Below are 26,990 nucleotides of genomic sequence, written 5' to 3'. Positions count from 1 at the left end.
GCGGAAATCGAGAGAGATGAGTAATACAAAAACCACATTACTGACAGGTTCAATGATAACAAAACATTAGAACATTAAAAATAGATATATGATGGGTGTAGTAGTTCATGCTGTTAATCCCAGCACTTAAAATGCTGAGGCAGAAGGATTACTACAATCTCCAGGCCATTACATAGTGAATTCCGGCCCAGGTGAGACCCTGTGTCAAACAAAATAAAAAACAGAACTAATATTACTAAGGAAAAGAAACCAAAAGATCATATTATAGCTATAAAAATTTTCTATACTTAATACAATTATAGAGACAAAAAGCATATCAATGAATGATTGAGTCTGTATGTAGAAGTACATACTGACTGAAAACAAGTACATTACAACCTTTGTAAGTCATTAAAATTGTAAGAATGTGTAAATTTATTGTCTTGTTTCCAAAAACAGTATCAACAGAAATGTGACTGATAAATAACTTTAAGTGTTTTACAAAGTTTAAAAAGACAACCACCAATCTCACATGTCAAAGAAACTTCATCTTGTGGTCTGAAGTACCTATAATCCACAATGTTTATTTCCCAAATAGTGATTGTATCCAGCACAGGTATGAAAAAAAGAAATGACCCTGGGAAGTCACATTTCTGTGTTGCTCTTAGCTAACTGCCAAAGAGGGAAATATCTTCAAAGAATCATTAGTATACATATATAGCTATTTGGGAATGAATTTCATTTCTACATAAAAATAATTATGCAAATTAAACAACAGTGAGCTACCATCTAACAGCCACAAGGAAGAATGTAAATTTTTATTTCATTGGACAGGGCAAGAGAAAGTATCATTATTTGGCACATAAGATTATCCTGTACCTCATCACTGAGAAAAATACTCTAGTGAATCCTATCTGTCTGTTCACCACAATGTTTTCTCTCCATCCTGGGTGGGTGAGGACATGAAAATGTCGGTGAGATGGCTCATAAGGTAAAAACACTTGCTGCCCAGCCTAAAGACCTGAATCCAATCTCCTGGACCTACTTCAACAGAGAAGTAAACCCAAGGTGGCTTCTCACCTCTACACTCATGTTATGGCACTTGCTCTCTGTCTCTGACCCCCTCTGCCTCTCTACCTATCCCTATGTGTGCCTCTCTCTCAGACCCCCCACACACACACAAGCAAATCCTAAACCCATTCAAGACACAAGCCTCAGGACTGAACAAAGGGTTCTCAAAAGAAAAAGAAATTTGGCTGAAAGGATATCTCAAAAAATATTCATCATTTCTAATAATTAGGGAATTGTAAATCAAAACAACTTTTAGATTTCATCCTACCTCATTCAGAATGGCAAAGATCTATAAAACAACTTACAAAAAAAATGCTAGAACACCTGTGGGGGATAGGAAACACTCACTCGTTGTTATATCTGCAAACTGGTCTAGCCATTGTGGAAATCAGTGTGAAGAATTCTCAAAAAGCTAAACATAAATTTACCATATGATCTAGCTATACTAGTCCTTGGAGTGTACCCAAAGGACTTCACATCCTGCTCCAAAGATACTATCTCAGCCATGGTTGTTGGTTTTCTTTTTACAGTATTTAAGACATGGAAATAAACGTTCTTCAATTGATGAATGGATGGATAAAGAAATGAATACTATTCAGCTATAAGAAAAATGAAATCACTATTTATCATGTCTTTGATTGAGGGAAATCTAGGTTGTTTCTAGTTCCTGGTTGTTACAAATAAAGCTGCTATGAATATAGTTGAGCAAATGTCCTTGTTGTTTGGTGGAGCATCTTTCAGGTATATGCCCAGGAGTGGTATAACTGGGTCTTGAGGTATGGCTATTTCCAGTTTTCAGAGAGAGAGTGTCATACTGATTTCCAAAGTGGTTGTACAAGTTTGTGCTCCCACCAGTAATGGAAGTGGAATACTACAGAGCCATTAAAAACAAAGAAATCATGAAATTTTCAGGAAAATGGATGGAACTAGAAAAGGTCATCCTGAGTGAGGTAACACAGACCCAGAAACACACACGTTATGTCCTCATTTATAAGTATAGGGCAGACATCGTGCAATGTATACACCCCATGAAGATAAGTAGCAAGGAGGACCCTAGGAAGAATCTTAGTCTTGAAGAGGCAATAGAATATACAGAAGTAATTATGGAAAAGTGGGAACAAGGACAATCAGAGCCTATCAACCAGGGCCCAGAGGGGCCTAAAGCACAAACCAAGGACAATGAATGGTTTTGACCTAGGACCTGTATTTATAAATACCCAATGGGCATCTTAGGCTTCATGTGGCCCAATTGTCAGGGCAGTGGGGGTTATCTCTGACATAGACTATGTTACCTGTTTTTTATCACTTCCCCCTGATAGCCGTGACCTACTATATCACAAAGGAGGAAGAAGGACTCAATCCTTGTGTGAATAAATGAGGTTGGGTGTCTCAATATGGGGGCTCCCTATTCTGAGGAAATAGAGGGAGGGAGATGTGGGACTATGTGTGGGACTGGAGGAGAGGAGAGTGACCTATGACTGAGATGTAAGTTGAATTAATTAATAATAAAAATGCATACACTACACTGAAGTGTGAAAAAAAGAAAAATGAAAATAAAATAATCAACTTTTCAGGTAAATAGAACCAGAAAAGATTATATTGAGTGAGGTAACTGAGCCCCTAAAGACTAACATCAAATGTTCTCTTTCATCTGACGCTTCTAGCTCCAAATCTTCACATGTGAATACATATCCTGGAAAGTAAAAATGGACCTTCACTAGAGATAGAAGTGAGGGAGCAATAGAGAAAGAAATAGCAGGATACAAATGATCTGATAAGAAAATGGGGGCAATTAGGGAGGTTTTATTTAGGGAGGAAGGAGGTAAATATAGAAGAAAGGAGAGAATAAAATAACAGAAAAAGTATCTGATAAAATTATAAGGAATCATACTATTGTCTATCTTCCTAAAATACCTACAACACATAGGTATAAATAGATACCTATATTTATGTGTGCAAGACTGAGTGGAGGTCCTGCTTAGATTGTGGGAGAAAAGGAAGCTACTTTCAGATCACAAAGTTTGACTCACTCAAGAAAACAAACAAGCCAACAAATACATTTGTAATAACCCACACAGATGGAACCAAGTTTGAAGATGGAAGTATTCCTCGAGATCTCAAATAAAATGTGATGTTTTCTACTAACAAAAGATAAGAGAACAGTGAAATGAAAGGTGACTTCTGGATATGCGGATCCGCAAGATTTCAAAAATGAGGTTAGACAGGACAATATTTTTTAACCTGTGAGTTTCCAGGTTTAGTATCTAGGCAGACAGGATGAGATTTAGTATGATAGCTAGGAGGAGGGTGTAGTGGTAGAGTTTTCATGTCAAAGAGAGTCACATTGCTTTATGTTCCACCCCAGCCACTCTTCCTATAATGTGACCCATTTGTTGTGGTATCTAGGTTGCACTTGGGATGAACCTTGTGCTGAAGTAACACTGTGTAGCTTCTGGGGCTCTTTGGAAAGATGTGACCCCTCACCCAGTTGTTTGACTCTTTCTCAGGGCATGAACTGAGACCTGAAGCCTCCACATAGCTTCCATTCTAGGCATGCAGTTTCAGTTACTGGAGTGAGAAATTGCACTCTACCCAATGGCTTAGGAAATTTAGTCTCTCTCTGTGTCTATGTGGATGTGTGTATGGGTTTATGTGTGTAAGAGAGAGGGGGTTATAGTGGAATAGTCATCATGTGTGTCTCCCACAGAATGTTCTATGTGTGAACCCTAGAGGAAGCATAATGTCACCTGCTTAAACATTTGCTGGGCATGTACAGCACTTCCTGGCATGTGCAAGGTCTTGAGTTTAATCCCTAGTAACTAAAAACAATGGAAGGGAGGGGGGAAAAGGAAAGGGGGGTAGACAGGGTGGGCAATAAGTATTTGGGGCTTTTTAAACCATGTGGTCTTGATCAAATTTATCGCACTCTATTGTTGTGCTACAACAATACAATGTATGTGGAAATGCTGTCCTATGTATCAATCAGACTATTTATAAAAGCAAGGACAGAGGACAAGTCTGTCCTATAGAATGTAATTTTTCTTCTCTCTTCTAGACAAAGGAAAAGCTGCCCTAATATTTCATCTAAAAATTAAACTTCGTACTATTCTAGAAATATTAGCAACTACTCTAGATGCAAAATAAAGCATGTACATACTGTATGGCTTGGTAGGTAATCATATAGCCTATGGATCAATCCTTGTGCAACACAGTTAAATTTTCTGTATCTCAATTCCTTCATTCATACAAAAATATAGAGTAACAAAATTGCTTATATTTTAGGTCACTGCAAAGATTAAAGTACATGTGAAGGGCTCAGACACCTAGCACACAATAAGCACTATTCTAATGTCTGTCACTCTTTTTGTTGAGAATAACTGAGCGAGTAAGGCCAGAAATAAAGCAGATGAGACAAACATGAGGATTATGGCAAGATGGCCTGGAGACTTATGCCAGAGATAAAGCACTTGCTTACAGTGTGTTGAGATTCCCAGTTTAGTTTCTTTTTCCTTTATTATTACCATTATTATTATTAAAATTTATTCACCTTCTATCTCAGTTGTACCCCCCTCTCTCATATATACCCAGTCCTACTCTCCCTCCCTATTCCCCTACTATGTCTCTCCCCTAGTCTACTGACAGGGGAGGTCCTTCTCCCCTACTATCTGACCCTAGCATAATAGGTCTCATCAGTACTGTCGGGATCCTCTTTTTCTGTACTAAAATTTATAGTCCTAAAGAAGCTAAGCAACAAGGAGGACCCTAGGGAAGATGCTTATTCCTCATTCGAAGCACAAACAGGATAAACATTAGTTTAGTTTCTATACCCATTCCCTAGTCTTAAAAATATGGCAGTAGCCTGGTAAGGCTGTTCCCCCTCAAGGGGAGGTGATCAAAAAGCCAGCCACTGAGTTCATGTCAGAGACAGTTCCTGTTCCCATTACTAGGGAACCAACTGGACACTGAGTTGCCATGATCTAAATCTTTGCAGGGGTTCTAGGTTTTCTTCATGCATGGTCTTTGGTTGGAGTATTAGTCTCAGAAAAGACCACTGTGGTTCTGTTGATAACCTGTGGAGAGGAAGACAATGCAGCCAGTCCTGATGAGACCAGATAGATTAGAGTCAGATGGAAGGGGAAGAGGACCTCCTCTATCAGTGTACTTGGGGAGGGGCAAGGGAGGAGAAGAAGGAGGGAGGGTGATATTGGGAGGGGACAAGGGAGGAGGATACAGCTCGGATACAAAGTGAATAAACTGTAATTAATAAAAATAATTTTTTTAAAAGATGAGTAGTGCAGCAAAAAAAAAAAAGAAAAAGAAAAAGGCAGTAAAAGGGGGCACTCTATCATGACGGGTACAAAGCATGAATTGGGAAGAAAGTGGATTTGAACTTTTCTCTGGAAACAGTACTAATACTAAGCCTGGTGAATGTTTGCATTTTGACTTTTCTTTTATAGTTTTTACTGTAGCCAAACAGAATGAGCAGCCAGTGGTAAGAGAACGATAGAGGGAATTGGAGGCTGATATTTAAGTTTTATATAACAAGTTTCTTCCTGAATATTTTTTCAAGATTTATTTTATTGTATGTGTTTAGGCATTTTGCCAACATGTATGTCTATGCATCACATGCATGTCTGGTACCTCAGGAGACCAGAGAGGGTACTGAATATTCTTGAACTGAAGTTATGGACAATTATGAGCTGATCTGTGGGTTCTGGGAACCAAACCAGCATCCTCTGCAAGAGTAGCAAGTGCTCTTAAACCCTTACACATCAGTAAAATCCTTCTTACTCAATCTTATGATTGATTGTAATGAATGCACTTCATAAAAATCCCTGGATCATAGAGTAAAAGAAACTTTACTGAACAAAAATTCATTTACTCCCACAATAAAGAAAACGGCCACTTTAAAGGTCTAGAAAAGTTTGAATATTAATAATATTCAACATGGAGCCTTGTAGTACTTGTATTCTATAATATACATAGACCTATAAATACAGACTTGCAAAAATATATCTATATCTAAAATAATTCGTGTAGGGACTGTTCATTCATGTCCATGTTAATAAGTTAAAATATTATATAATAATTATTACAAAATGAGGAAAATATAAATATTTGGAAATATGACAAAAATATAAATATAAATAATGGATTACAGATTTATTATTTTAAAGTGATTTATCGAGCAAATTCTCATATAATTCACATGGGTTTTATAAGAATGATTTTCCAGATTCTGGCAATGATGAATTAAGTTGCTATGAACATAGTTGAGCAAATGTTCTTGTTGAATAGTGGGGCATCTTTGGGGTATATGTCCAGGAGTGGTATAGCTGTATCATGAGGTAGCGCTATTCCCAATTTTTTGAGAAAGCACCAGATTGATTTCCAAAGTGCTTGTACAAGTTTACATTCCCACTAGCAATGGAGGAGGGTTCCCCTTTCTCCACATCCTCTCCAGCATGTGTTGTCACTTGAGTTTTTGATCTTATCCATTTTGATAGGTGCAATATGGAATCTAAGATTTGTTTTGATTTTCATTTCCCTGATACTAAGGATGTGGTGCATTTCTTTAAGTGCTTCTCTGCCATTCAATATTCCTCTGTTAAGAATTGTCTGTTTATCCCTATACCCCATTTTTAATTGGATTATTTGGTTTCTTGGTGTCTAATGTCTTGAGTTCTTTATATATTCTGGACATTAGCCTTTTATCAGATATAGGGTTGATGAAGAATTTTTCCCATTCTGTAGGCTGTCATTTTGTTCTGTTGACAGTGTGCTTTGCTTTACAGAAGCTTTTTGGTTTCATGAGGTCCCATTTATTAATTGTAGATAAAAGAGTATAAGCTGTTGGTGTTCTGTTCAGGAAATTATCTCCTGTGACAATGAGTTCAAGGTTCTTTCCCACTTTTTCTTCCAACAGATTTAATTCATCTGGTTTTATGTTGATGTCTTTGATCCACTTGGACTTTAATTTTGTGTAGGGTGATAAATATGGGTCTACTTCCAGTTTTTTTTTACATGTAGACATCCAGTTAGACCAGCACCATTTGTTGAAAATGCTGTCTTTTTTTCCATTGTATGGTTTTTGCATCTTTGTCAAAAATCTGGTGTCCATAGGTGAGTAGGTTTATTTGTGGGTCTTTGATTTGAGTTCATTGATTCACCAGTCTGTTTCTATGCCAGTATCATGCAGTTTTTATTACAGTTACTCTATAGTATAGCTTGAGATTGGGGATGAAGGTACCTCCAGAAGATCTTTTATTTTAGAGCACTGTTTAGCTAGTCTGGGATTTGTGTTATTCAGTGACCCTCAGTGTAGGAATGGATGCAGAAATTGTGGTACATTTACACAGTGGAGTACTACTCAGCAATTAAAAACAAGGAAATCATGAAATTTGCATGCAAATGGATGAAACTAGAAAATATCATCCTGTGAGGTAACCTAGAAACAGAAAGATAGGAATGGTATACACTCACCTATAAGTGGATATTAGCCTTATAATATAGGATAGTCATACTAAAATCTCCATACCCAAAGAAGCTAAACACTAAGTAAGACACTTGAGAGTATGCTTAAATCTCATTCAGAATGGCAAACAGAACAGGATAGACACCAGAAATGGAAGAGTAGCAACAGGAAGGGAGATTACTATAAAGGGTCCTCTGAAAGGTTCCACCCAACAGGAGATCAAAGCAGATGCTAAGACTCACAGCCCAATTTTGGGCAGACTAAAAGGGAGTCTTATGGAAGAAAGGGTAGTAGGATAGAAGGACATGGAGAGGACAGGAGATCAACAAAATTAAAATATCTGAACCCAGGGTGTCCTGCATAGTCTGATTCACCAGCCAAGCACCATGCACAGAGAGGATTTAGAAGCCCTGCTCAGATGTACCTGACTGGCAGCTTAGTCTCCATGTGGGTTCCCAAGTAAAGAGAGCAGGGGTTGCCTCTGTCATGAACTCAATTGTCTGCTCTTTGATCACTTGCCACTGTTGATGCGGTCTTGTTAGGCCACAGAGCAAGAGGATCCAGGCAATCCTGATGAGATTTGATAAACTATGGGTAGATGGCAGAGAAGGAGAAATCTGCCTTTTAGTGGACTAAGGGAAGGGTATGGTGGGAAGAGGGAAGGCAGGTGGAACTAGGAAGAATTGAAGGAGAGGACTTCACTCGAGATATATAATGAATAAATTGTGAGGAAAATAAAAATATTTTTTTAAAAAAAAAGAAAAAATAAATGACTTGTAAAGAATACATACTGCCCCATCAATTCATTATTGTAGAAGGTGGAATGTGTTATTATATGAATCCCAATACCTCTTATGGACCCTTGGAACCATCAAGAGTTAAAAAATGACATTTACCATAACACAATCTCTACTAAAAACTATTTTAGAGTCCTAGTTTTATTTTTTATTTTTGTTTGTTTTGTTTTTCAAAATCACTTTTTTCCTCTGAGATTTCCTTTGACTCTTTTCTTGGCTTCCTTATGAACAATATATATATATATATATATATCATCTATCTATTTATCTATCTATCTATCTATCTATCTATCTATCTATCTATCTATCTATCTACCTATCTATCTATTCTGTTTGTAGCCATGGCTATTTGTCGATTAGATGACATTCAACAGTGTGTGATAGTTGATTTTAATTGCCAACTGACACAGCCTTGATCACCTGGAAAGAGTGTCTACATGTTTGGATCAAGTGTCCAAGTGTCCAAGTGTCTAAGGAGAACAGGGACTGTCTCTAACATGAACTCATTGGCAGGCTCTTTGATCAATATCCCCTGATGGGCGAGTAGCCTTGCCAGGCTACAGAAGAGGACAATGCATACAGTCCCGATGAGAACTTATAGGCTAAGTTCAGCTGGAAGGGGAGGAGGTCCTCCCCTATCAGTGGACTTGGAGAGGGGCATGGGAGGATGTCAGGGAAGGTGGGTTTGGGAGGGAATGAGGGAGGGGGCTACAGCTGAAACACAAAATGAATAAACTGAAATTAATATAAAAAACAGGGCTGGGAGGATGGCTCAGTGTCTATGATCAGTGGCTACTCTTCCAGAATTCCCAGGTTTAGTTCCTAGCACTCAAATTGCAGTTTACATCTTTCTGTCATTCCAGTTCCTGAAGATCTATTTTGGTTTCTGTGCATAAAGATATATAGCATATGGTGCACAGACAGATATTTAGGCAAAACACCTGTAAACATAAAATACAGCAATAACAATTTTATTACTCTATTTTATAGCAGTAAAAAAGAATTTAAAAATTATGATTACATGGTAGAAGAATGTATCTTGCTGGACTGAGTAAGAATTTCTTAGGTGGTTCATTTCCTATTTTAAAAAGCCAGTGATTAGAAGGGAGTGACTCCAAAATTGTTATTTACTCCTAAACTCAGAAAGTTAAAAGCTGCATGTCACCTCTCGTTTGCACTCCCTAACCTGTAATGCATACACCTTTGCATATATATTTTTATATAAGTATATGTCTGTAGTGTGAGTATGGATGAAATGCATTTAAAACGTATTTAAAAAAAAAGAAAAGAAATAGAGGGTATAAGCAGGTAATAGGAAAGTATAGGGTGGGGAGAAACACACCTGAGACATGAAAGAAGAAAAGAAAACAAGGGTGTTAGAAGGAATGGTTAGGAGTAGCAGATTTAGGAAGCTGAGGGAGCAGGAGAATTTACTAAACACTTTTGCTCTAAAAACGATATAATACAATCTGATACATTGCATGCTAATTTAAGAATAAAAACTATTATATTTAAAAACTGCCAGCTTCCAAGAACTACAAAGTCAAAAAACTTCAACTCCACACTACCCAACAAGCTGTGGGTTTTAACTAATTTCTAACTTTTTCATTATTTATTTTTCATCCCAGGTAGGAAGTTCTCCTCCCTTCTCTCCTCCCAGTCCCTCTGGCTCAACCTTCCTCCTCTCCTTCCTGTCTTCCATCTCACCTCATTTCTCTACTTCTCTCCCCCTGTGCCCCCCCCCCTTCTTCTCTAAGAAGGTGAGACTTCCCATGAATATCAACCTGTCTTGGCATACCAAATAGGACTGGGCCCATCTTCTTAGATTGAGACTAGATAAGGGTATCCAGTTACAGAAAAGGAATCCAAAGGCAGGCAACAGAGTCAGAGACAGCCCCTACTGCTGCTGTTAAGAGGTACAACATGAGGACGAAGCTGTACATCTGTTACATATGTCAGGGGGTGGGGACCTAGAACCATCCATGGATGCTCTGGTTGGTGGTTCAGTCTCTGCATGCCCCTATGGGTCGAGGGTAATTAATTTTGAAGAATCTTTGACCTCTCTGGTTCCTACAAACCTTCCTCCTCCTCTTCATAAGATTTTCAAGCTCTTCCTAATGTATGACTGTGCTTCTCTGCATCTTTAACTTCTATGTTAATGAAAAAGGACTTAGTTTGGTGAAATAAGAAATCATAGGCAAATGTAAACAAAAAATTTAACATTAATATTGCTGAGCCAAATAATTATACACTCTCAAGAAACATTTATATCTCCACTTTGTACTAAATTAATGAAAATTTAAGCTCAGTCTGAGGTACATAATACTCTTTCTCTCCCTCCCCCTCCCCCACCTCTCCCCACCCCTGCACCGTGTGTTTATGTGTGTATAGCCAGACAGGAGGTTACCCGAGTTTATTTATATTTTTATGTGAGTATCTATTTTTAATGACAGAGGCTGAAAAGTTGGCCAGTGGTTAAAAGATGTCCACCAGGTCTTACAGAGGATCTGGGCTCAGTACCTAGTAGCCATATGTCAGCTTTCAACCACCTGTAATACCTTCTTCTACCTTCTGAGGCCATTGTATTCACCTGCAGCATGTTTATATGAAAGCAAACATGCACAAACCTGAAATTAAAAAAATCATAAACACACAGGATAATAAAAAAATAATTAAAGTTACAAACATATCCTGGTGTAGTGGCACATACTTTTAATTCCAGCACTCTGAAGGAGAGGCAGGCAGATCTCTGCCAGTTCAAGGCCAGACTACTTAGCTAATTCAATGCAAGGTCTACATAGCCAGTTCCAGGAAAGCCAGGTCTACATAAAGAAAACTTAAAGGGAAAAACAACAACAATAAAATCAAAATGTTACAGGGACTCTTATATGGGAGGCTGCAAAATATTTAATATCTTGCCTTATATAGAGGAATATTGCCAAGGCCTATTTTGTAGAAGGAAAGAAAAGACATAGGAGGTCATAGGAAAGGAACAGCAAGTTTCTACTACGGTGATGAATAGCTTAACATTGGAAATACTTAACATTATGTAAACAATTGAAAGAACACAAACTGACAGAACTACTCATTTTGAGTTAAGTATATGAATAATCTTTCTGTAATGGATTTATCATACTTTGACATATTAGTCTTGGTACTAAGCTGAAGAGAATAAGAAAACTGATGAGCTTAAACAGAATTTCGAACATTTCATGGGGAGCTTGTCTGCTCTGGGAGTTTAACACATCATGTTTTTTCCTGTGTAGCCCATGCTATCCTCAAATCTGTAGTAAGCCTCTTGTTTTTGCCAATATACTCCCATGCTGTGTGGTGATAGATATGCATATTAAGAAGTTCTATCATATCACTGGAACTATATCAAAGGAAAAGATATTAAATGTATAGCTACAGTATAAAATATTTCACAACACTAGCTACCTTTGAAAGTTATGTCTGCTTAGTTTCCCTAGGTGTACAAATTTTAGTATGTTTAGCCTACATTATATGTCTAATATCCACTTATAAGTGAGTATAGACAATGTGTGTCTTTCTGCTTCTGGGATACCTCACTCAGGATGATCTTTTCTAGATCCCACCATTTGCCTGCAAATTTCATGATTTCCTTGTTTTTGATTGCTGAGTAGTATTCCATTGTGCAAAAGGAACCACAATTTCTGTATCCATTCCTCAACTGAGGGACCTCTGGGTTGTTTCCAGGTTCTGGCTATTATGCATAAAGCTGTTATGAACATGGTTGAGCAAATGTCCTTGTTGTGTACTTGAGAATATTTTGGCTATATGCCTAGGAGTGGTATAGCTGGATCTTGAAGAAGTGCTATTCCTAATTTTCTGAGAAAGTGCAAGAGTGATTTCCAAAGTGGCTGTATAAGGTTACATTCCCACCAACAGTGAAGGAGGGTTCCCCTTTCTCCACATCCTCTCCAGCGTGTATTGTTACATGAGTTTTTTTTTTTTTTTTTTTTTTTTTTATCTTAGCCATTCTGATGGGTGTAAAGTGAAATTTCAGGCTAATTTGGATTTAGATGATCAATCCTCAGTCAGAAAGACCAAAAGGAAGGCCATCTAAAGGGGGAGAAAACAGAGAACAGGACAGGAACCTACCACAGAGGCAGGGTATCAAAACAGATGTTGAGACTCATAGCCAACCTTTGGGCAGAAAGCAGGGAATCTTGTGAAGGAAGAGGGAGATAAAGGGACCAGAATGGGACAGGAGCTCAACAAGGAGAGCAACAGAACCAAAATGTCTGGGCACAAGGGACTTTTCTGAGACTGATACTCCAACCAAGGACCAGGTATGGAGATGACCTTGAACTCCTGCCCAGATGTAGCCCAGGGCAGCTCAGTCTCCAAGTGGGTTCCCTGGTAATGGGAGAGGGAACTGTCTCTGGCAAGAACTTGGTGGCTGGCTCTTTTGCAACCTTGCCAGGCCACAGAGGATGACAATGCAGCCAGTCCTGTATGAGACCTGATAGGCTGGGGTCAGAGGGAAGGGGAGGAGGACCTCCCCTATCTGTGGACTTGGGGAGGGGCATGAGAGTAGATGTGGGAGGAAGGGTGCGATTGGGAGGGGAAGAGGGAGGGGGCTACAGCTGGGATAAAAAGTGAATAAACTGTAATTAATAAAAGTAAATTAAATAGAACATGAAGTTATATCTGGTTATTTAAAAGAAAATAGAATTTATTTGATTTGAAAGAATTAAATACTAGTTTAAAAACAAAACAGAACAAATACCACAAAGGGCATTAATTTTACTACATTTAAAAATACTTAATTTAGTACATTTAAAAATACTACGTTTAAAAGTTCTTAATTTACTTTATTTAAAATAGAAGGAAGACCAGGTGCAGTGACAAACTGTTTTGATCCCATTACTTGAGAAGTAGACAGGAGGTGGATCAGGCATTCAAGGTCATCCTCAGCTACATAATGAAAATTCAAGTTCAATCTGGGCTTTGTGATATTTCTTTCATTCTCTTTCTCTCTCCCTCCCTCCCTCTATTTCTCTCTCTCTCCCTCTTTCTCTCTCTGTCTCTCTGTGTGTATGTGTGTTTGGATAAATCATATACAGAATTTCAAACATGTAATATATCACTGTTTTTACAAGTCTAACTCAAATGAAGTAAATATGAAATGAAAAGCCAAGCTAATATAAACAGCCTTTGCCATATGCGAGGTTTCTCTCCAGACATCAAACTGAGCACTGGCTGGAAAACAGACCTATAGGTATAGCCAAAGGTGGCAAAGCAAGAAAAGGTTACATACAGGAACCCAGACAGAGCAAGCAGGAGACACAGCTAAGTCTGAAGAAGATTTGAGCTGTTATGCCCAGTCTTATACATGATCATTTTCTTTCTGGGTCCTTATAGTGTTGCTTATCAAAGAAATTTCAGAGAATCCAAGCTATAGTGTATCCCATCCTGTTAGGAAGAGCTATAAAACACCACTCAGTCCAACTGGCAGATGCCATAAAGCTGTTGCAACCAAGTCCTTACAAAGAATGGGATATAAATGCCAGAGCAATGAACAATCATCCACTGAATTCAAACACCATTTCATCTTAACAAAAGTATCTTTCGGAGAGACAGTCTATTTAATTTTGTCACTTTGAAATTATATCTGCACATTTTTTAAATGCCTAGTTTTGACATTTTAAAACCTTCATATTTTGGGAAAGTTTAACATTTCACTGTTTGATATTTTAAAATATAACTTACCATTCAGTATTACCTCTTTAAATCTAGTGAATGTTAAGGTTGTCAGTTTTTGTTTCATACATCTAAATTCAAAGCCCAGGGTGTCTGGTTGTCTTTTCTCCCTTTCTTATGGTGCCTGGGTGGTCTGTAGATTTTCTGTACTAACTCATGAGAACCACAGAATACCAGTGTTGCCTGCCTACTGGGAACACTGCCAGGCTGGTTTCAAATAAATGATAAGACACTCCTTCTTGCTTTCTTGGCAAGATGAGACATCCCTTGCTCATCTTTTCTGCCTAGTCAGCCTTCTTTGCAAATCTACATCTTGTTCTCCAATCAGAGAAGGTACCCTGATGGCAGTATTCTAGACAAGCCTGCCATTCTATTTCTGACCTCTCAGGAAAATGGTCAATTTAGTCAGGGTCAAATTTTGTCCTAAATCTGCACTTCCACTCCATGCTTAACAGAGAATCTGAAACAAAGTAGGGTCAGGAAATGTTTAGAGAGGTTGGGGTAGGGTATATAGGTAGTACCCTAGTTTCCTTTTCTGTGCCTATGATAAAATAGCCTGTCAAGAGCAACTTGGTGGAAAAGGACTTATTCAACTTACAATTCAAGGTTACAGTCCATCATTTTGGGAGAAGTCAAAGCAGCTAGTCACATTCAATGACAGAGAGAGAATGTATACATGCATGCTTATGCTCAATCAATATATTTATATATATGCACATAATATATGTGTTATGTTTTATACACACACACACACACAGTCCAGGACCCAAAACCAGAAAATTATGCTGGTCACTTTTAAGATGAGTCTTTTGACATCATTACTTCCACATCATTCCTACACTAAGAAGACAATGACTACTCTCTCCCACAAAGACACGTATTGTACCCGGGCCAATGTGATCTAGAATAGTCCTCTTTGAGACTATCTACCTAAGTGATTCTAGACTGTGTCAAGTTCAAGTTGACTATTAAACCTAATCATTATAAGGAGGAAATTTAACTGATCAGAGGGCTAAATGAAGTGTTAGAGAAGTGCAAAATGAAGGGTTCCAAGCACAATAGGTCTGGCAATGAAGCCTAGGGAGTTGTTCCAGGATGTCCAGTCAGGTATAGGTTGGCTCTTGGCTTATGCTTCAGATAAGATGTTGGATATGAGTCATTATGAAGCAAAGGGGTATATTATAAAGGACAGTACCTTCGAAGTGGTTTTATATTAGGGACCTACTGCTACTAAGCTTGTCAATTTGGGCTCAATCCTGAAGATACAGGTAGTAGAGAAATGAAACATTTCCATGAACGTGTGTGTGTGTGTGTGTGTGTGTGTGTGTGTGTGTGTGTGTGTGTGAAATCCTTTCTGAAATCATAGATACCTGCTTGACTAGAGAACCATAGTGAGCCTCTACTACCTTATTCTTAGCTATCAGGAGACTCTGGCAGAATAGAATAGACAGACAGGGAACATTAAAGGGACAGGAGAGAGGAACAACTTGTTTGGGGGGAACAGGTTGTTCTACATACACACATGTGCTTTTACACAAAGTAAATATGTAGGAAAAAGAAAAAGGACAGGATTTACCCAATGAGTAGATGACAACTTCTCAAGAGAGAGATATACATAAATGTTTTGACAATAGTTATGTATGTGTGTTTGTGTGTGCATGTGTACTACAGATGTGCTTACGACTTTTGAAGTTACATTATGTAATGGGTATGAGCTACAAACAGATTCAAAGATCAAAGCAAAGTTTAAAATAAAAGGAATTTTCAGTGGCAGAAGAGAGCCAGTGATCAGACCAATTAGTGCTCATCTCAGTCTTGATCAAGGAAACTCCTGTTTGCAGTGACTATTAATGCAGAGACTCATAGTGGGTCAAAGTGCTGAGAGTATATGATTATTGTGTGCTCAGCCCTTAGCAGTGCATCTATATTCTCTCCTCTAAGGGTGAAGGTGCACCAAGGAAAAGGGAGCAAAAAGAAAGTAAGAGATGAAGTTTAGAGAAGAGCACTTTGAAATACTGCTCAATAGACATGATGTGGCTGACATGAACTCATAGCAGTGGTCACCTGAACATGACCTGTATAAGAGTTGGCCTACCAACAGACCGTTATAGATGATGAAGGGGCTCATGTGGCCCCACCCATTCTGGAGGTTGCTGGGAAAATGGAGTCATTTGTTTATGGTATGGCCACCAGTGAGTTACCTATACTCTGGTAAATAACCACCGACACATGTTCATGCAAGCAACACATTAATTGCGGTGGACTACAAAAAATAAATAAAGAAATAAATAAACAAATGGGAAAAAAAAAACAAGAGAGACATAAAAGTAGGACAGACACTTGTTGGAAAGAAGAATGAATTTGGAGAGAGGTAAGGGGGACATATGGGGAAAATGTAATCAAAGATAACATATATGAAAACAAATTTTTAAAACAAGTAAATAAAACATAAATTAGTTTACTTCTCTTAAAGAAATTTCTTTTACAAATGAAATAGCACATTCATTTATGAGGTGTAGTGCACATGTTTCATCAAAAGCATTGATGGATAAAACTCAAAGGTTTTGGCCTAAAGCATGGCTCACTAGCTGTTTTCAGACTCTTGATTGAAATCAGTCTCAGACAGGAACTCCTTGTCTCTACATAAGGCAGTATGCACAGCTGTTGTTAATCTGTCAGTTGTGTCCAAATTCTTGACTCTCCACCAGGGAGCATTGTGTACCTGTTCCCCCCCGAAACAAGTTGTTCCTTTCTCCTGTCCCTTTAATGTTCCCTGTCTGTCTATTCTATTCTGCCAGAGTCTCCTGATAGCTAAGAATAAGGTAGTAGAGGCTCACTATGGTTCTCTAGTCAAGCAGATATTTATGATTTCAGAAAGGATTTCACACATACACACACACACATGGATTTCACACATACACACACACACACACACACACACACACATGGATTTCACACATACACACACACACACACACACACATGGATTTCACACATACACACACACACACACACACACACACACACACGTGCGCGCATGCGCGCGCGCATGCTCCCGTTCATGTAAAGCTGTGGAATGTAGGACATCTCAGTCTGAGGAACCCTTTCTCATTCAAGCAGCCTTCTGCTACTTCATGCTAGCTGTCTAGCCTGTGTTCTTTAGCACTTTAACTCAAGGTATGCCTACCAGGAAGACAGCAATCCAATTTTAAATTACATGTCAATCAAAAGAAAAGTAGTTTGAATAATACATTATGTACTAATACATAAATTCACATTATTTTTTGCATCACGTTTTATATTTCTTTATGGATGAAGTTAAAGGAATTTTAAATCTTTTTTTTTTAAATTGTGCAGGGTAAAAATACACTGATAGGCTTAATGTTGCAGGGGAATTCCTACCTCACAACTTCAGTAAACAGCCAAAGAAAACCAGCTGTTACTTCAGAACAGCCTAGGGAAACACAAAAGAACAGCTTTTACATTCAACACTAGCAAAAATCCTATTATTTTTATACATTTTACAATTTAGAGTAGATTTTAGACAGTTTTCCTCATTTATTTACTCTTTTGAAGGCGAACATCATACTTTATCTTACGTTTATTAATACAACTTATGTTAAATAAAACAAAAATAGAAAAATTTCACACAGTTTTGGTGTTTCATTTTTTTCAAGATTTGTGTAGTTTTTACGTATATGAGTGTTTGGCTGTATCTATGCACTATGTGTATGCCAAACCTGTGGATGCCAGTAGTGGGCATCAGATCACCTAGAATCTAGATCTCCTTACAGTTACAAGCGGTGTGCCACCAACGTGGGTACTGGGAATGAAACTTTAGTACTGTGGACCACTAAACCATCTCTCCAAACCATTTTTACATTTTTTTAAATGGTATAACCTTACTGTGTAGCTTTCACTGTCCTCTTTACTTGCTTTTTGTACCAGGATGGCCTCAAACTCAAATCTAGTTTTTCATGGCTCCCAGGTACTGGGAATAAAGGTGTGTGCAACCATACCAACCATATCAAACATGACTGATATAGTTTTCAACTGGATAAGAAAAGAAAATTTTCAAGCAATAAAATGCCACTCCCTACAGCATATTTTTTAAGTCATTGTTTTTCTAACTGTTAGTGTAAAAACATGACTTTATTTGACTAGTTATAACTATTCCCTGTTATGGTAATGGCCAGTAAAATTTTTAAAAGAGATAAACTTTCACAAAGACTGCCTCAAAGGAAAAATGCATGTTGGGTTCTTTTGGGTTGAAAAAAAAAATGCTTTTTGCTACACTAACACAGTTAAATTCAAGTATTCACCGCAGGGGAAAAATAAAATATGATTTAGTTGAAACGAGAAAATAAAATAGCTTTCTATCTTCTTTACTAAGCTGTGAGTCCTTCCTTGCCACTGAAAGTCACCCTCTGCAGGTATGTCTATAAACTGAGTTTTCATCAGTTACTCAAAGCTGAAAACAAGGACAAAATGGAAGGGATCACCCATCTTTAGGGAAAAACATTTCGTAAGTGTTCTCATGCTTTCGGGAATTAAGGCCACAATTCATCTGAAACTTAGGAAACCTCTCCTCAGAAAAGTTCCAACCAAAAGTGCATTCGTGACTAACTTTTACAAATATTTTACTGGGATCTATGGATACACCAACACCAATTTTACAAGCCCACCTGCTACATTGAAGTCCATGCACACAATAGCAAATGATTTCAGCTGACAGTTTGTCAATTTAGGTTAAATGAGGATGTAGCAAGTATTTTACATGGGCAAGAACAATGGTCTATGATGCATTTTAAAAAATGTATACTTATAAAGTATCTATAGATTTTTCTTCTGCAAGATTCCAGGTGTTCCAGATATTGTGGTTAAATTAATTATTACAGTATATGATATTAATGTGGAAAATTTCACTTTCAAATAGCTAGCATAAAATGGTAATCTAATTAGTGTTACTCTCAAATTTATACATTTTAATTTAAAACTATTAAAAAACAAAATATGGGACACTTACTTTTAGATTAATACCTTTGTGCTATATTACAGACATTTAAGGAATATTTGTTATGGTTGGCTATACTTAATTTATATGATTCAAAATCAAATGTTCTAACACAAAAAGGTTGAAAAGTATACTTTGGCGACTGTTCTAATTTTAGAAGTACAAAATCCATTAAACTTTAACTGTGATCACTAATCTCATGAATACTTCTTACAACCAATAGTTAAAATAAGCCAGACAAGCTCACTTCAGTTAGCCAGTTCTAAAACTGTGATTTTCTCTTCGATTGCATTCATAGTTTTGCAAACTAAAATCCTCAAAGATAATGATTTTTTTTCTGATTCTACGTTTTATAATTCAAAGACAAATAGTAAATAAGTATTGGTATTTAGTGAAAGCTTAAGTAAAACAATTTTTCAAATCTTCTAAAAAAATCACTAAGTCAGGGCCAGAAATATAAGTGCTTTATGCATTTCATCTCTAGCAACACACCCACAAATAAAAACAAAACCATAGACATCAACCTTAATGTATTTTTAAAAGGTTGTTTAAATGGGTACCTGGTACCCATGGAAGTGAGAAGGACTTGGATCTCTTATAAATAGTTGTAACTTGTGATGTGGGTGTTGAGATTCAAACCTGGGTTCTCTGAAAAAGCAACAAGTGTTCTTACCACTGAGCCATCTCTTTAAGCCCCTGAGCCTTACTTTTAAAAATTACTGAGGATTCATTGCTACTATACATTATGTTCATTTACATAGATTCTCCTCATCTTACCATGAGGTAGATTCTCAATAAACATACTGTAAACTGAAAATTTTTCTATACATTTGACCTAACTCATAGCTTAGTCTAGGCTATCATAAATGTCCTTGGCTACTTCAAACAAATACCTCAACTATTCAAGCCACATCTCCTTAGCTCTGACAAGACCAAAATCTACAATAGAGTTTCTATTGAAAGGATTATTATTCTCATTCTACTCTAAAATAGTAATTTGAACCACTGTAAGTTAGAAACTATCCATGGCAACATACTATCTGCCTATTTTATATGATTGGAAAGAGAAAATATAAGTCAATGAATAAAGATCTTTATCAAAAATTAGTAGCTACAAAGAATTAACTATTTGGTATTAAAGCATTGGGGATAATATAAGAATAATATGCCAAAGTTCTCATTTCATTTTTAAAAATGTGTTTTTTCTCAGAGGTTTTCTAATTTTCTTTGTTTTTGCAATGCTGAAGATTAAAACCACAGTAGCACACATGCAGACAAATAAAGACAATTAAGGCACATTCTCAAGCACATCTGGTTTTTGTTTTACTTTTATTTCTGTCTCATGTCATTCTTCATATTTTTACCCATTATATTCATCCTTTTCCTTACAATATTTAGATTCGCATTATAGTTGTTCTTTTATATTCTTTCTGAGCCAATACTAATGTGTGAATAACATGGAATTATTGGATATCAACATAATTTTCCATTTCTTGATTACAGATTTCTGCTTATGTGCCTCTCTTACCCATCAAGCAATTTGTGATTATATGCTGGCTATTGCTAATATATAAAATCTAGATAGCATTGTACTCCCCAGAGGAACATTGAGTTCTGTCTTGGTAAACAATTATATCAATGAAATATCACTTAATTTCTTTAGTTATTGTTATAGTTGTTGATCTTCTTAAACTGCATTTATTTAAATTTTGTGATTATTTCTTAGTAAAATACTTATTCCTGGGATCTGGTTCCTACTGGTAAGGCATGACTACTTGGGGACTCTAAATCCTAAACTGCCCAGGAAACCATTGTTACTTGGCAGGATATAAGTGTCCATATGTTATCTTCTTAGCACATAGTGAAATATCTGCCTTTGTCTTTTTTTCTGCCTTCACAGCAAGGGTCTCATGTCCCTATGTTGGTGAGGACATTTGTGATAGCCTAGGTTAAGCTATAATATGTGTTAAGTCAAATGTATTGAATAAAATATTTTAGTTTACAGTATATTTATTGAGAATCTATCTCATGGTAAGCAGAGGAGAATCTGTGTAAATGAATATAATGTATGGTAGCAATCAATTCTCTCAAATATGGAGACTACAGGTTCATACCATTATGAATTCTTTTCTTTACATTTGAAATTCATTACATTCAATTTTTTTATTATATGTGTACTCATGCATGTGCACATATATATGTGAATCACTAGAAAAACAACTTGCAAGAATCGGTTCCGTTCTTTCAGCACATGGGTCCCAGGTATCAAACTCAGATCCTCAGGTTGGCAATAGGGCCATTTTGCCAGCCGAGCTATCTTCTAAACCCAACTTTCTGCTGTAGTCTTAACTTTCCAGCTATGCTTTCTTTGTGTTTCTTGGACATATACGTACATATGGAATTTAAGAGTCAAACACAAAATCATAGGTAAATTTAGAACTCTCCCATTTCTACAATATTCTCTAGACTTCCAAGTGTTTTGACAGTCCTGAATTTTAAATTGTGTCCCTTTTACAGAAGAAGATCATTCTAAGTTTGAATGTCATTCTAGTAGTCATCTTAGTGTTCCACATAAACTAGGAAAAACCCAAACAGAAAAAGCCTTATATGGTCATTTTTATATAATAGTATCTTTTTCTCAAGGGTCATAACCTCTGACAAGTGGACTTACTTTTTTCAGTCTCTAGTATGGTGGTTTGAGTGAGAATGCCTTCATAGACCCACACATTTGAATACTTGTTCTCCAAGTACTGGAACTATCTGGGAAGGATTAGGAGATGTAGCCTTGCTGGAAAAGATGTGTCAAGAGGTGGGCTTTGAGGTTTCAAAAGACTCAAGTCATTCCCAGTGTCTCTCCTTGCCTCCTGTTTGTAGTCTGAGATGTGAACTCTCAGTTACTGCTCCTGCCAACATGCCTGCTGCTTGCTGCCATCCTACACTACCACAATGAACTATTTTTGAACTATTTTTTCTTGTTATTTATTCTTATCTCATACAATATATTTCGACCTCAGCCTCCCCTCCCTTAACTCCTCCTCATTCTCCCCACTCTTACCTTCCTCTGCTTCAGATCCACTATTCCTTCATTTCCCTTCAGAAAAAAAGCATGCCTCCCAGGGTTATCAACTGAACATGGCATGAAAAGATACATAAGACTAGGCACAAACCTTCATATCAAGGCTATACTAGGCAATCCAATAGGAGGAAAAGGGTCCTAACAGTAGGCAAAATTGTCAGAGACACTGCTACTCCCACTGTTAGAAGTCCTTCAAAATCCCTAAACTAAAAACCACAACATATATGCAGAGGACCTACTGTAGACCCAAGCAGGCTCCCTGATTGCTGCTTCAGTATCTCTGAACCACTATGAGCACTGCATAGTTGGTTCTGTGGGTCACTTTCTCCTGACTATCTATCTATCTATCTATCTATCTATCTATCTATCTATCTATCTATCTATCTATCTATTGGCCAGTTGTGTTTGGATCTATCCTAGGTTCCTGGCCCATCTAGCTTCCAGTTCCTGGCCATTCAGTCAGTATTGGTCATGGGCTTCCTCTCCTGGTGTGGGCCCCAAGTTGGATGAGTCAATGGTTGCCTTGGTCATATTGTTTTGTTGTAGCAATAGAAAAATAGCTAAAACATGCAAACAACTTTTAAAACACACTTTCACAGTTGATAATTTTGAGTTTATAATTATTATCAATAAGATGTTTAATGCAATGATGGTTATTTCACTCAATGAGCTGGTTTTGATTAACAAAAAAGAAACACTCCATTCTATTTCACCGTCCTGGTAAAAACATTGAGAAATTGCTATAGATTCTAAGAGTTTGGGGGTTGGATACTCAGGTTACTATTGTTGTTGTTATTATTATTATTATTATTTATTACAATTTATTTATTTTGTATCCCCAATGAAGCCCCCTCCCTCATCTCCTCCAAGTCCCCTCCTCCTCCTTCTCCTCTTATGCTCCTATGCTAGTACACTGATAGGTGAGGTCCTCCTCTCCTTCTAGCTGACCCTAGCCTATCAGGTCTCATCAGGACAGGCTGCACTGTCTTTCCCTGTTGCCTGGCAAGGCTACAGCACCCAGGAGGAGGTGATCAAAAGTTAGTCACTGAGTTCATGTCAAAGATGGCCCCTGCTCCCCTTACTAGGGAACCCACTTGGAGACTGAGCTGCCTATGGGCTATATCTTAGCAATGGTATTAGGTCATAGTTCTTGATTGGAGAATCCGTTTCTCTAGATCCCCCCTGGGTCCAGGTTTTTTGGTTCTGTTACTCTCCTTGTAGAGCTCCTGACCCCTCCAGGTCTATCTTCTTCTTCCCTAAAATTTCCTGTACTCTGCCCAAAGTTTGGCTATGATAGTCAGATTTTAAATAGAATATTAATGAAGAAGAGTGAGGCAGTTTTTCATGCCATCAACAGAATTTATCTGAATTGTTTTCTCTATGCGTATGACATTACAGCTCTTGGTAATTTTACAAGGTATATTCATTTCCCTGTCATGTATATCTAGCATCAAGAAAATGAAAACTCTGATACATTTTTGTTTGGTTGGTTTTTTGTTTGTTTGTTTGTTTGTTTGTTTGATAAGAAATGAGACTTGATAGTGAAGGAAAATGAAGAAGGTCCAAAAATAAAAATTACAAACCAACTGAAAAGAAATTATTATAAAGATCTATTCAATACTGAATGAAACTGTTGCCTTATTTGACAGCATAAAAAACATCACTGTATAACAAAATATGATCATTGTGTTTATGACAGTCTTTTTATCAGTCAAAAGTTCTAGTTGTGAAAAACACAAATCCAAAAAGACTATTTAAATATGTTTGGGAAGTTGGAGGGAATTAAGAGTACTGGCTACTCTTCCAGAGGACTTGGGTTAAATTCCCAGCACCAACTAGGTACTTACTATTTGTAATTCCAGTCACAGTGATCTGATGCCCTCTTTTGGCCCCCACAGGTACTGCATGCACATGGCATACAGTCACATACATAAAAATAAATAAAACCTCAAAATCGTGTTTGGTTATTCATAGTAGCGTTCAGCAGTATCATCAATAAAATGTGAACTTGAAGAACACAGGGCCTGTATTTGAAATCAAATCAGAGATAAAGAAGTTAAGCATGCTAGATTTGTCATTACTGAGGTCAAGACATGAAACCTGCACCCTGAAAACCAAGATAATGGATTGAAATATCTATAGTAAAACTGTAGCAATTGTGACTCATAACTAGGCACTATGGCTGCTTCCATTCATTCATGATTAATCCAAGGAACAGATTCTGACAAGGAGTTAAGGATATGTCTAATAGAGTATCCAAGAGTTATAATGCCAAGCCATGTAAATCAAGATGTAGTGCTATTGTGTCTTATTGGACAAATATCCTGTGGACAGATGAAAATAAGGATGGAATGATGGGTCTGTGTTATATTTAGATGCTAAAGTATGAATGTCTCTGCCTCATAACATGGGAGACTCCTCAAATGTGTGAAAGGAATTTGAATGCTGGGAGTTTCTCTTTGCACATTACAGTTGTCGTTTATGATATCCTTGAACTACTGAAGAGAGAAGACAAAAACATTTGCTAAGTACCTATTCTGATACAGGCCATTTGCTTAACATTGCTAGATGGAACTGTTTCATGTAATTTAATCACAATGATTTTTAAGGCCGATTTCTTTCTATTTGCAAGAATTGATTCTAAGGTTCTTGAAAGATCACACAGTGGTAAAGATCAAATTTGTCACCAGGTTTATTTAAAGTCAAGGTCATGTGTTATTGAAGAAGACTGCCCTAAAGCATATTTACTAGAAAGCTATGGACTAAATAGATCCCCCTGTATCTTACACAAGTGCCTGTTATAGAACCCAAAGCCCGTTTTAGAACTTCCTTATTTACAGGACTAAATTCTCAGCTCAATTTTAAAGTCTCTGGCAGGGCAAGACAGAATCGTCTCTAAATCTATAATTAGCCTCCATTGTGCCCAAGCACAAAAGAGAGGTCCATTTCTTGTTTGCTGAATAAATTGTAAGAAACTTGAAGATTCATTTCTTCAATGAAAGGATGATGCTGAGGTAAACAGAACTGCCTGGTGGAGTTTCATACTTTAACAGCTGCCCGCTAGGATATGAAGAAGGAAACAGTACAATTTGCCATTTAATGCAGAGAATTAATTCCTTCTAAGAAATAAATATCCTAATATATAAGTCATCTTTAAAAAATGCTTGGGCATTCTAAGTCAGTGGTGCAGCAACACCCTCAGAGTACACAGAATGAATTCAACTATTTTTCTTACCTCATATAATCTATCGTCTTTTCAAGACACTCATTTAGCCTGAATGTCAATCCCCTTACTGAAAGACCTGGCTTAGCAGTTTTTCTCAGATTAAAAATATTTTTTTTTCTTAATGTGAAGGGGAAACTGTGTTATATGAATTTCATGTATGCAGAGAAAAAGTTAACTCATATTTCAAACTGCATTTCTCTATATTTTTAAACAATGTTGATTTCTTAAGCAGTGATGGAGGGAGACTATCTGGAAGAAAACATTTTCTAACAGGGCTGGTAAGAGCTGGAGCAAGTTGCCAGATTCTTCTCTCTGGAAGGCTTTGAAAATTAGATAGATCCTCATCTATGTTGCATAATTTAGTCTGTCTTGTAATACTGGGAACAGGCTTTATGGCCTTCCAAAGTCCTTTCTAGCTTGAGTTATTATCACCTTCATCATTCAGATGCCTTTCTTTAGCAGCTAATTAGCTGTGATTTTGTGACCAGCTTGGTCAAAGAATACTGTGGGGACATTCTAGGGCAGCCGGAGATGACACTCATACAGCATTCGGCAATAAAACAAAGAAATATATCCATGGGCTCAATTTATGAATGGAGCATTTTACGCGGTGTACACATTTGAAATTATTAAAATGGACAAGGATATGGAGTGAATGCAAGTGAGAAGGGTGGGTTTGTGGCAAGGAGATTTCTGTGGAAGCAGCTCCAGGATCAAGAAGATCTTGGCAAAGAACTGAGGAGGATGAAGGGAAGAAAGAACAGGTATCCTGGAATGTGGTGTGGCTCTGGAGAAGGAACTTCGGAGGCCAGGGCCAAGCTGACAGATGGGCTGCTCTCTGACCAAGGAGAAGAAAGTAACTTTGAAGGGCAGGGAATCTCCAAATGGAAGGAAATCAAATTGCTGTGGAGAGGGAAGGGACTGGGAGGCCCCACCAGCCCTTTCATTCCTTGTTGGGAAGCCAGGGGGAGCTTTGACCTTAGTTTTCAGTGGAGTGTCACTGAGGTCATAGAAGCAATATCAATGACATCACTAAGACACTAAACGCAGGTAGTCCAGCTAGCAATCCAGAACCAAGACAGAAAAGCCCAGTTCGGAAAGACACACACACACACACACACACACACACACACACACACACACACACAAATCCTTTCACTTTTTAACTCTAAGCAACTATAGAAATAAGAGTGTCATATCTCCAAGCTAGCAGTGTTGCAGAGTAGAAAATAGGGCTTGGCAGTTCTTGTAGAAACGAAGCTGCTTTGTACACTGTAAAGTGTTAAGCAGCAGCCCAGGCCTTCACCCTCTCAAGTTTATCTGTAAACATTACAAAATGGCCTCTGAGAAAAATCAGAGGAATGTCAAAATTGCTTCCCTGAAACTACAGTAACATGGAATTGACAAGCATATGACTCATTTAAGCAAAATGAATCTGTTTCTTTTCAGAAAAAGGAAAAACAAAATAACAGAATTTTTATTCTTGAATTAATATATTTTCACAAATCTATAAAATTTCATTAATGCATAAAAATATGTATTCAAAATCTTTGTCACAAGGAAAGCCTACATAGAGAGCTGGCAAGTGATATGCTCTGACAAGAGTCCATAAAGTTTGAAGTCAA

At 37.4% G+C, this 26,990-nt stretch overlaps 1 protein-coding gene across 10 annotated transcripts in view; it reads right to left on the bottom strand.

Annotated features, from left to right (window-relative positions):
• Frmpd4 (FERM and PDZ domain containing 4) overlaps window positions 1-26,990 on the bottom strand; it is a 727,289-nt gene that overhangs the window by 605,821 nt on the left and 94,478 nt on the right. Inside the window, exon 1 of one of the 10 annotated variants that reach the window (XM_060375725.1) lies at window positions 17,452-17,473. The exons of the other annotated variants lie outside the window; for them this stretch is intronic. The gene's annotated coding sequence lies outside the window, so the exon portion shown is untranslated. Of the gene's footprint in view, window positions 1-17,451; window positions 17,474-26,990 lie in introns of those variants that run through there. 10 annotated transcript variants of the gene reach the window in all.

The sequence above is a fragment of the Meriones unguiculatus genome, chromosome X (assembly GCF_030254825.1).
Source record: "Meriones unguiculatus strain TT.TT164.6M chromosome X, Bangor_MerUng_6.1, whole genome shotgun sequence".
Classification (NCBI taxonomy): Eukaryota; Metazoa; Chordata; class Mammalia; order Rodentia; family Muridae; genus Meriones; species Meriones unguiculatus.
This window is presented reverse-complemented; position numbering and strand designations above follow the sequence as displayed.